Raw genomic sequence first — 12,235 nt, 5'->3', positions numbered from 1 at the left:
GTCGTATATCTTTATACAATTTTTAAATATAAACAGGAAATGGGTATTACATTTGATTGTTTTTAGGCTACAAAAAAGTCTATATTTTTATATAATTAAACACAGTTAATTCGTAAAGACTATTTTTACTACTAATTTTGCAAAAGATAAATGTGTTCGATCATTTTAATCAGTGTTTTGTAAAGAGAATATTCTATTTGGTAATATTTAGGCTGCTGCAATATCAAAATAATATTGAGATGTCTTATGACTGTCAATTAGACAAACATCTCACAGAGTTCAAATGGAGTAGATATAAGCAAATATAGTTAACCGTACGGCCTTTAACAGTGGAAAAAACACACACACTGTAATGTACGCTTTTAAAGGCCCCAATACGAAATTGTGAAACTATTTGAACGGGAAAGTGATGACCAATTTTAAAACAAGTTTAACACGCGTATGTTTTACGGAAATTCAAAATATCAATATTAATGACCAATTTTCCCAGTACGCAATCATTTTGTTTTCTTCTCCAAACAGACGAATTATCTTTGATAGAATTATATCTTGATTTAAAAAAAAAATTACGACCAAAACATAGTCTTTAATATAAAATCTGACAGACAGAAAAGTGATAAAAGTTGCAGTTATACTTACAATTCAGTGGGAGTAAAATATCCGAAAAAACAAATAATGTTAATAATAATATACTCATTTTACAGATGATGATCTATCATTTTGATAATGTAGCTATCATTATTTTGCACACTAAGATAGATCAATATTTCTATTCTGTTATCAGTACAGATTACACGATTGGACAATACAAGTGGGCATGAATTGATAAAATATTTAAAAATAGTAACACTGTAAAAACAAAATCAAAACAATCCAGGAGAACCTGGTAATAATATTAACATTAACGTTCCCAATTAAACGGCATCCGATGCTCAATTAGTGGGTGTTAATTACAAATGCATGTGCTCAGACGATAGACACATACAGTAGTTCAATCGCAACTGTACATGCATGCTAAACATTAAAAGAATCTGTAATGTTTGATCTAATAGGAATGTGTTCAATTACCTCTATTCATAGTTAAAAACATTTTACAGAAATTTCCGAATATATGCTTCTTTGCAATAGTTTTCAAATACATTGTAGCTATGAAAAGGTCTATAGTTTACAAAAATGATTAAACGATATTTCATCTCCAGGAAATTTGTCTTGTAAAACGATTTCTAGTTCTCTAATTAACTGGTAATCCGATGATTATTTTCAAATACTCATTATCCTAGCACATATCCAAACATTTAATAAAATTAGTCTCTCATTTTTGCTTTCTATTCATTGGTCTCTTGCAAAAAGTATGTAGTAATTTTCCCGTGTATTCATATAGAATTTTGATTATTAAAGTTCAGAATATATATATTACAAAAAAACATGATCTTTAAGTATAAGCATATTGACCACGCATAACTGTCTTAGTCTTGTTGTTATTAGCATTTTAAGTAAAATCCCTTTTGCCATTCAAATACAAACCAAAAAAGTTCCAATCATGAAATCGTTGAACAAAATGGTTTAAAATGTATCTCGCTTGTGTGTTTCAGCTTTCAAAATAAAAATTCTTAAACTACATTCCAACATTCGATTTACTTGAAACTTGAATATATATTCACTCGTCAAATCCCAACTGAATGAAACAAGGAAAACTCGGTAAACATTCATCAGAAAAATGAAATAATTTCATTTGTTAAGAGAAACTTATTTTTTTTTTTGGCGATTAGAGAATTTTACTTCTTACTTGCTTCTCACAAAACTTGCCAATTTTAATTTGATTTTACAATGAAACCTCATTTAAGCTGCAAGGTATATTGTTTCCAATCTGATTGTTTGTTTTACTGAGTAGAAGTGTATTAGCAGTAGCTGATTGTACATTAGCTTTCACTTTGTATTAGCAACATATATTGACCGTGCTTTCGTAATCATTTTTCATTTGATATTTCCTTTTTCAATTGAGTAATCATCGTGAGACATACGTAGCTCGTAGTGTTAATGCAAATTGGATATTAAAAGACTGTGATATAATTCACAGACAATTGTTAGGAATAGTCCAAAAACGTTTAGTAAGGTATGAACATGAAAGAATATACATCCAAACTTTACAAACCTTTCTAAAACTGGTAAAAACTCTCACAAAACTAACAAAAATAGTAACATACTGATGTAGTTTACAAACTGATGAAATGTGTTATAATCAGGATAAAAATAAATGCTAAGCCAATGTGAGAATGCGTATGTCTGATTATGAATACAATAATATGAAGCTTTACGCTACCGTTTATGTTTTGTTATATGCAAAGTCGACAATTGAAAGCTACTCAAAAGAAATCATTCGTTGTGCATGTTGTGATATGAGAAATAATTGTTTATGAAAGAGACAGATAACAGGCCATAATCACATCACAAAACTGTATATGACGTGTACTCCGATAATAGAAGCTTTCAAAATATTCGTGTAAATTGAATAAATATAAATATCAACATAATGTTTATGCATTGTAGAAAATGTCTTTATTGTGATATAATGTTCAAGCTGCCAGATATGAGTTTGTTTTTTTAAATCGAAATGAATTCGCTGATGATGTCCTTAATAGAGAGTTTATGCGTACTTGGAAGCTGTTGAATCAAAAACTACTTTTGATGAAGGCAATTGTTTAAAGACGTCAACATGAATAATACAATATCTGCGTCTCAAATACAAGTAACCACGGATGTGTTCAAAATGTTAGTAAACATGAAAAATGTTTATCGTATATAAAAATTTCTTGATTTACTAAGTAAACGTTGTGAAAAAATCTTCTTACTCCAACAAAAATCGAAGACGGTGTTATGAAAAGGATGAACTTCTGACTAATAACATTTTGTTTTTGTACTAAGCAAAATACAAGTAGAACATGTCTCTTAATGACCCACGTTTAGAAGAACACTTGTAGATGCTATATACCAGATAGTGGTGATAATTTTCAAAATATCAAACACGAATTTTGTTTCAACTTATTGTTTAGTTAATTTTTCAGCAAACAAAAACTTGAACAAAATATAATTATTCAGATACGAAATAAAAGTTGTTTTTATTCTTGATATTATGAAAATTTAGTAATCAAGTAGATAAAAGCTTAAATGATTGTAATTATATAAACATCATGTCCGCATGAACATGAATTTGCATTGAAACTTTGATAAAAAAAATAATTCACATTTGCTTAAAAGTTTTAAGAAATGTCAAATATCTAATAAACCTTCCACTGTTTGACGCATACATAATTTTGAACCAATTGGTAGTTGAAAAAAAATCATGACAGAACAAAATAAACTTGATAAGAAAGTTATATATGCATTACTTACCTATTTATTATCTTGATCAGTCATAACTTTTAGAGTAGTAACCATTAAACTGTTGTCTTCTGATAGGGTAGGATGGCAAATAATCGCATTTTAAAACCTTTGAAATGGTTATCAATCTTAAAATGCCTGATGCATATGGCATGTGCAGCAGAAGGTAGGGTAACGTTTTTTTACCAGGGCAAAACAAATCATTGTCGAGAGAAAGTAGGCGAAGCTTGTTTTATAAAATGACATTTTAAATTTTAGAAAAAAATTATAGCATTAAGATTTATTTGTTAAATGTTTTAAAATCAAATTTGCTTTAATCAATCTATTTTTCATCTAATATGAATGTATAATACGATATACAAATCCTATTATCTCTTTTTTAGTTTTTCATCATGTTGATATAGTAAATCTTACATTTATAAAATCAAATTTCCTTTGAACAATTTCCTTATTAAGAAAATTATGCAAATTATTTTAACAATGTCCTAAACGTTACACTGCCGTTAGTAACGTTTATTATGTTACAATAACGGTAGGGGGAGATAAATCAAACGTGTTTACGTAGATCCGTTTAATTTTGGCTGAAAGTCCTTTATAAAGTATGCTTCCTTTGCCAGTTTTTTTATATTTGTTCGATTCGTTCATTTTATAGAACGGATATAAGGGTAAATTTTCCACTACTGCACGTTTCGAAATGTTCGCTCACATCTTGCAACCGTGTGGATGAATCTCGTATCTGTTGTCTGTGAACACGGACTCTTTGACAAATTGAATACCAGTCTGTCCGATGTACCATTCTTTGCAAGTGCTACATACAATACAGTAAATTAGGTTTACTGTTTTGCAATTAATGTCTGCATTTGGAACAATAGTTTGGCCGTTTTTTAATGTTATTTTCGGGCAGTTTGCCATATATTCACAAGACCACATCTAGGGTCATTACATTTTGAAACGTTGTATTGCATTCCATTTGGGTCATAAAACTTAGCCCTTGTTAAAATCTTTTTAAGATTTAAAGGCTGTCTTTTACTTTTCAGGATTTTTTTTTGTAGGAAAAAACTTTTTTAATTCTTTCGTTTTTTGTAAAACCAGCAAATTTGCTTTTATGAACTTGAATATATCTACATCAGGATTGTACAGGTTATGAGTGCTAACAAACGAAATAAGTTCTGTATTACTCTTTTTACGTGCTGTGGACCTGAGTTCCGTCACTGGTATTGCTTTTGCCTTTTCTATTCCCTTATCTATTAGTGGGTTTGGATAGTTTTGTTTTTTTCAAAAACACCTTTAGTTCATTCAAACGTAATTACTTCGTGAACTCATCACTACCAATTGTACATACACGTCGTGCAAGACAAAACGGGATGTTTCGTTTCGTATGTGAAGGATGACATGAATGAAAATTCAGGTATTGGTGGGTGTCCGTCTTCTTATAATATATATCTGTGGCTAAGGTTGTTCCATTCTTTAATATTAAAATATCTAGGAATGGCAGTCTATGTTCGCTTGATTCGATGAATTTAATCGAACGATGTAATGTGTTTATCAGACTATGAAACTTCTCTAAATTGTGACTTTTGTTTAAAATGATAAAACAGTCGTCTAAGAATCGCGTCCATTCCGATTTTATGTACACTTTAAAAGCTGTATCAAATTCACTTTCAATTTGTTGATACATTTTGTCCTCCAAAAATCCCATCACGAGAGTTACGTATGTTGGAGCAACTTTTTTTCCCAAAACAAAGTTTGTTCTTACCAACGGCAGTGTCGTAAAGGACATTGTTAAAAAGTCGCCTAAAGATTGCCAAAAGGCATGAAAGCGCTTGTGACAATATTTTAACGAACTGTTATTTTTTTTATGTGAAATGTAGTTTGCGAATTTAAAATTTTTATTATTTACATTCTGTACACCGTGTTTATTTACTTTTGCTATATATATATTTGGGTTCGAATCCCGGCGAGGAAAGAACCAAAAATTTGCGAAAGCAAATTTACAGATCTAACATATATATATTCAAGATCCATGTCAGCACGGTAACCATATGACTCTCGATGACTGGAGACGTTCTGTTGCTGTACTGTCTAGGAACTTCAGTATTTGTGACAACTTACTTCAAGAAGCATGGTATCGTATTACAAGTGGAGCCGGAGAACGCATGCCAACAGAGTGTGTGAAGGGTGGTTTTCGTTGCAGTACACAAGATACTATTTGGCTCTCTAATGGTAAGTGATACACTATTGTAAGTGGTTTTCTCGCTATATCATAAGCTACAAATTACGAAATTCTATATGCTCTATAATAACTTCAGTTATTTGATTTTCAGGATTAATTACGTTTTTGACATTTTGTTTATATTCTAGTATAAGCAACTAAAATAACTATTACTACAATAACAAACAAAATGTAAAATATCTGAAAATGTATTTAACGTTGCGTTTTAAACCAACCGTTTTTTTTTAATTACATTGAAATTAACTACAACGTTTCTCTACTCATTGGTTATCTATAAAATTATGCTATTTATTTGATATTTGAATAAAAATGTTAAAACAAACCTAATTGTGTAGAGGTCTTAGCATATTGACGGTTATTGGGTTTTTATCTTATGCTTTTGAAGTGAAATAAAAAGAATGATACATTTCAGAAAAAGAGATCACAATTTGTATGTTTGTAAGCGTAATATGTAATAAAACCATAGAAAAACTATGATACCAGATTTACGAATAATGATTTGACGGAAAGTTGAAGTTAGACCTTATTTGTTTTAATGCCTGCGAATAAATAATTCTTGTACATTGGCAATGTATACCAGTTATTGCTATACTTGAAACAAATGACTACACATAAATGAATTTTCATAAATAAGAAGATAATTTCATTTAGATAATGGACCACAATAACCACAACGAAAGACTTTTCCAAAGTGGTAGTAAAAAATCTCGAAGAAAACGATATAATATAATTTACACAAAGAAAACAAACAAAATTTAAAAAAAAGAACCAGTAGATAAAAATAAAGATTGACCAGGACAAATAATACTAAACACCTGTCAATGAACTCTGGTGATCTCTAATGGTACAATGTTTGCAATTTGGGCTGCATTGTTTTGCACACGGCGTTTTATCATTGCTATTCAGATACGTATCCAATGACTCATGTGGGAAGTGTTTACAAAATTAATACGGCAGTATGTTCATATACACGAAAGTAAAATTAGCAAATAATTTTAGTATAAATGTTTCATTAGAAATTCCTATTATCTAGTTTATAAAATAAATTATGAAATGACATGAGCAAATTAACCGTAATACGGATAAATCAGCATGTCATTGTGCAATACTGAAAACGTTCCACTGTCGTTATAAATCAAGAGTTAATATTGCTTTTCGATAAGGCCAATACGAAAAAAAAAACTGAGCCAAAAAAGCTGTATAGGCCATTAGTTTTATTCCGATTTCCATTTTCTAAGACCATTCCTGAACTTTGGTGGTATTGTTATACATAAAAACATTTGTTTTATATTTTTTTTAGATTAGAATCATAAAATACACAGGTCAAATGGTTTGCAATGTGTTGTAACGTCTTAAAGTCTTGAAATGAAAAAAAAACCAGGGCCAATATAGAAAAGCCGTATTGGCCCATGGGCTTACACTGGACATTCGCTTCCCGTTTTTAATTGTCTATAATCATTTCATAATTTTTTTATGAACTGTCTGTTTTTGTATTGGCCCTGCTATAGATTTTCGATCAGCTGTAGTGGCCCTCGGTCTTGTATCCATTACAGCCAACCTCGACTCTATAACAGATACAGAAACAGCCAGTTAATAACAATATTTACTTGATGAAAATATAATAAATGAATAAGCCGATTGGAAGATATTCTTTTATAATTTAATTTCGGATGTCTGTTTGGCTGACGTCGTTTTGTTAATCAGCCTATAGACATAATTTTGTCATATGACCCTGACGTCATCACCGTTTTTTCATGATTTTCTGCGGTTTAAAATGGATTTAAGAATTAAATTATAAGAAATGACAAACAAAATGTGGTGCACACTGTTAGATAACCAGCTACGCGCGTTATTCAGTGTTTACACATTTTTTATGTCATTTCTCCATAGACAGAAAAAATATTACAGTCATTCCTTGAATACAAAACAAAATTATTACAACAAAAATACCCTCTGAATAATATATTTCATGTCAATTCTAAAGTGTATGCGGCACATCAGTAGACTTAAGGTTTTTTTGTTTGAAAGCGGTAAAAAATCAAAACTTTAAATAATTGATACGCTGATCAACTATAATTCATTCTTTCAATAAAACACGAAAAATTTCATTTCAAGTTCATTCCTAAAATCCTAAGCTTCATAAATGATATTCGCGTAAATATGAGAGGCAGTCTTCAAGAATGTATCCGAAGAACTGCCATAAGATATATCTTTGACATCTCTTATAATCCTCTTATGATCATCATAGGACATATCTCAGACCTCGTCTCGAAGCTGTATTAGGCACCACTTTTTGGAATTTAGAATTTTAAATGCTCTTCAACTTTGTTCTTGTTTGGCTTTATTAATATTTCAATATGAGCGTCACTGATGAGTCTTATGTAGAAGAAACGCGCGTCTGGCGTACTAAATCATAATCCTGGTACCTTTGATAACTATTAGATGATTTTATCTAAGATGTCCTATATAACCTGTTTAGTTTTAAATATTATCATGAATTTATGGAAAAATCCCTGTAAAAATATGATGTATTTTCCATAAATCACATAGCCATGTTGTCAGTTTATTTTAGATTTATGAGTTTGACTGTCCCTTTGGTATCTTTCGTCCCTTTTTTTATATCAATAATATATTATAATAAAGTAGAAATATGCATATGAAAATTGATATACAAATTTGAATGAGAAAACAACAATATTATGATGGGATTTTTTTTGTACAATTGATTTGAAATTAATTTGTCACTGTGTCAGGTATATTAAGTGTAAAGAATAAAATCGTGCATTCTTGCTATTTACACATCTTATCCTCATTGTTGATAATTCGTCAACATATAAAATTTTAGTTACGAGCAGAAAAATGAGATAAAATAAAATAATAATAATTGAATAATTTGCCAAATTAATATACAAAAAAGTCTAATTTACATAAATAAACGTATGACTATCCTTCGACCATCACAAGACACCTCTATTGTAGTCCTGCCTTAATGACCAACTTTCAGATATGTCCTGAATTCGGATATTTCTGTGAAACTCACTCTGGACTTAGACATGTCGTAAGACTATTTCAAGACATGTCTAATTAGTTATCAAAAGTACCATAATTATAAGCTAGTACGCCAGACGCACGTTTCATCTACATAAGTAGATATAGGAAGATGTGGTGTGAGTCCCAATGAGACAACTCTCTATCCAAATAACAATTTGTAAAAGTAAACCAGTATAGGTCAATGTACGGCCTTCAACACAGAGCCTAGGCTCTCACCGAACAAAAAGCTATAAAGGGCCCCAAAATTACTAGTGTAAAACCATTCAAACGGGAAAACCAACGGTCTAATCTATATAAAAAACGAGAAACTGGACACACGTATAAATTACATAAACAAACGACAACTACTGTAAACAGGTGAAAACACTTGCAGCGAGATGAAACGTTTTAATGATATCAAACCTTTTCTTTTTTTTCTGAAACAATAGCATAACATCACAGAGAAAACCACATGATAAACTATCAATTGGAAGGCTTAACTTGATCAAAAAACGTAAATTAACACACTCTGAAAGACTTATCAGTGACGCTAATTTCAAATTATTTATTAAGCCAAACAAGTACAAAGTTGAAGAGCATAAGTCATAGTAAAGCTATGTGAAAATTGCCCTGGGTTTTAAGTATTGCACCTGATAAATGTCTATAATGTTACACTCTTTTATGACGTTCGTAACTTATTGGAAAAATCTTTCTGCTTTTGGAATAATAAGACCATTGAAATCACCTGATTCATCTTTGTAAACACACTAAAGCGTACAGTAAGAACTATGAAATGAACACTTAAAACGTCAGCATCAGAAATACAAATCCGCAAAAACGACCTAGGACAGGTGATCTGTGCAAAATGACCTATACGAATTCAGAAATATGGCAGTTGTTATCTTATTGTTCATTTCTATTTATTGCATTGTTGTTTGTTTGTGTTGCACTTCAGTTTTCAGTCTTTTCATTATTTTCCTTTTATAGTTGATTTGTTTTCTTTGCATTAGTTTGTAACCCGGATTTGTTTTCTCTTAATCAATTAATGACTTCTGAACAGGGTGTACTAATGTTGTCTCAATTTATGAGCAATTTTATGACAACATGTACATTATTTAGCATATTACATATAATAAGCTCTTTAAATCATAACAGATGGAGTTAATCCTACAGAAGACATATATCCCAAAGAAGGGGATCCACAAGTTACTAGAATAGCATATTCATCAGCGCTAAATGGAAATTGTCATGATTCAAAGATACAAGTGATGATAAAAAGATGTAATGGGTATTTTGTTTATTACTTGAAGCCAACAACCAAATGTCCGTCAGCCTACTGTTTCGGTAAGACATCGTTTACATTATATTAAATAGCAATGTACATGAAACAAAACTGTAAAATCATTCATTAAGCAGTACGTTTCTCCTTATGATTGTAATTCGTTGTGGTAAGAAATACACATATTTACAATTGGAATCTCCGCACAAATAATGGAGTTTATTAAACCTAATGATAAACACATACATTTTATATATCTTATGCAAATAGATGCAAACTAGTATTTTTAAGAATGGTTATATTTATCTTTGAGTGTAAATACTTCATTTCCATAAGCCAAAAAAATACAGTTATTTGGAATTGTGACGAGTTATAAACCGAAAATTTATGACGTCTTTATAGTTCAAATAGCTTTCATTTGCTTTCAACTTACAGTCAGAATAATCTGCTCTATGATCGGTACTTTTAGTCTTTAGCATTATTGAAATTTTTAACACTTTTAAATTGATTCTTTATTTCACAATCTGCTGTTTAACAATGAGAAATTGGTGAACCACATTCCATCATGTTTTCCTGTATACACCCAGTCTTTGATAGAACCATGCAAAATGATTATAAGTGGGCCCACATGACATATCAACCAAATGAAATGAAATTTCGCATACATGTTATGATAGTGAAGAGAAAAAAGTTCTGACTTTAAAAATTTATTTTACGCTATTTATAGATTTAACAGAGTCATATACTTGAAAAGACTATATTTCCCCAAATTTGCACAAAAATATCACAATTTTGTCACTTTGAATATGCTAGATAAGATTATGTTTCACTGGAATTGAATTGATTTTTATAATAAGCATCATTTGTCCTTCGAAACTTGACAAAATGTTAAAGTTTGAGTATAGGTTAATTTTGGCCGGTCTAAAAAGGGCATTTTGGGCAAATGTTGGATACTTGGTAAAAAGATCAACAAAAGGACATGAAATCTCTCAAAGAACTGTTATTTTTTTAAATGTTTTAAATATATTTCTATTTAGGTTTATATATGTACTACAAGTTTTATGATTTTTGATATGTGGTCTCTTACACCGTTACCATTGCAACGGAATAAGAAGGGGTAGTTTTCACAAAATTTTCACATATATCCGTGTACTAGCATTTAATCATTTATTACATAAGACAGTTTATCTCGAAAAATGAAAACTGCCAAAACGACCTTGACCTTTGACCTCAAGGTCACAATGTTTTTTTCTTTTCATTTTTTAACTAAAGCACAAATTTTTCTCCCCCTTATGAGGGTCTGTAACACTTGACACACAATGTCAATACCTCAATATGATGTGTTGTGTACCATGGATAATGAAATTGAAATGTGACCTTCACGATCAATTAAACGGTCAAGGTTAAATATATAACTCTATCGGTCAGGTTTAAAAAAAACCATATTATTTCTTATCATGTCAATATGAAAGAAAAGTGTACTGACTGCCGCTTATAATACAATGGCGAAAAGGGAACCGTAAAATGGTGACATAAAAGTTAGTCCATTAATCATTAATATACAAAACAAAAACAGATGGTATTTCTTGGTTCTTTTTTTAACATTTTTTTCTTAAGATTAGCATCTGTCAAAGGTTATCCCAGATGCTAATTAAGACCAAACAACAAATTGGCAGTATTTGGCCACAGCCTTTAATATTATATTCTCAAAATTTATACATGTTGTATATAACTGAAAAATGAGGTTACCCGCATATTGCTGAGTATGGCAACCGTACTGTCATATATATATATATATATATAATGTCTAAAAATAGCAACAATCAACATTCAATCTATTTAAGCGTGGATCAGTTTGTGGAAATAAACTGATACAGTTACTGAATTAAAATTATATAAATGTCTAAGAATATAACTTAAACACACTAATTAATACATTAAAAAGTTCTATTAGATGTTAAATAGAAATACGCAATATTTCGCTAAACAAATTAGCTTCATCAGGCGTGTGCATCTCTCAAGGTGAAATCGGATGCATGAAAAAAAATATTTGTGTAGCTAAATCTATACAAGAGTTGAAGAAAAGTGTAACATATTGATTGAGGTTGCATAAAATATGTTTGTAGCTACAACTACATGAACTTGGAATAAAAGTTTAACACATTTATAGATGTTCTATTAATTGTATGAATTTCTATAAATTGATTTGTATGATTTCAAGATAATTATGGTTTTGATTTGTTTTTAAATCTTTTTTCGTCTCTCTCATTGAGTTCATCAGGTTCAAGAGTTCAAAGTCTTGAAACTGATGGACT

The sequence above is a fragment of the Mytilus edulis genome, chromosome 8 (assembly GCF_963676685.1).
Source record: "Mytilus edulis chromosome 8, xbMytEdul2.2, whole genome shotgun sequence".
NCBI lineage: Eukaryota > Metazoa > Mollusca > Bivalvia > Mytilida > Mytilidae > Mytilus > Mytilus edulis.
Note: the sequence above shows the minus strand (reverse complement) of the source record.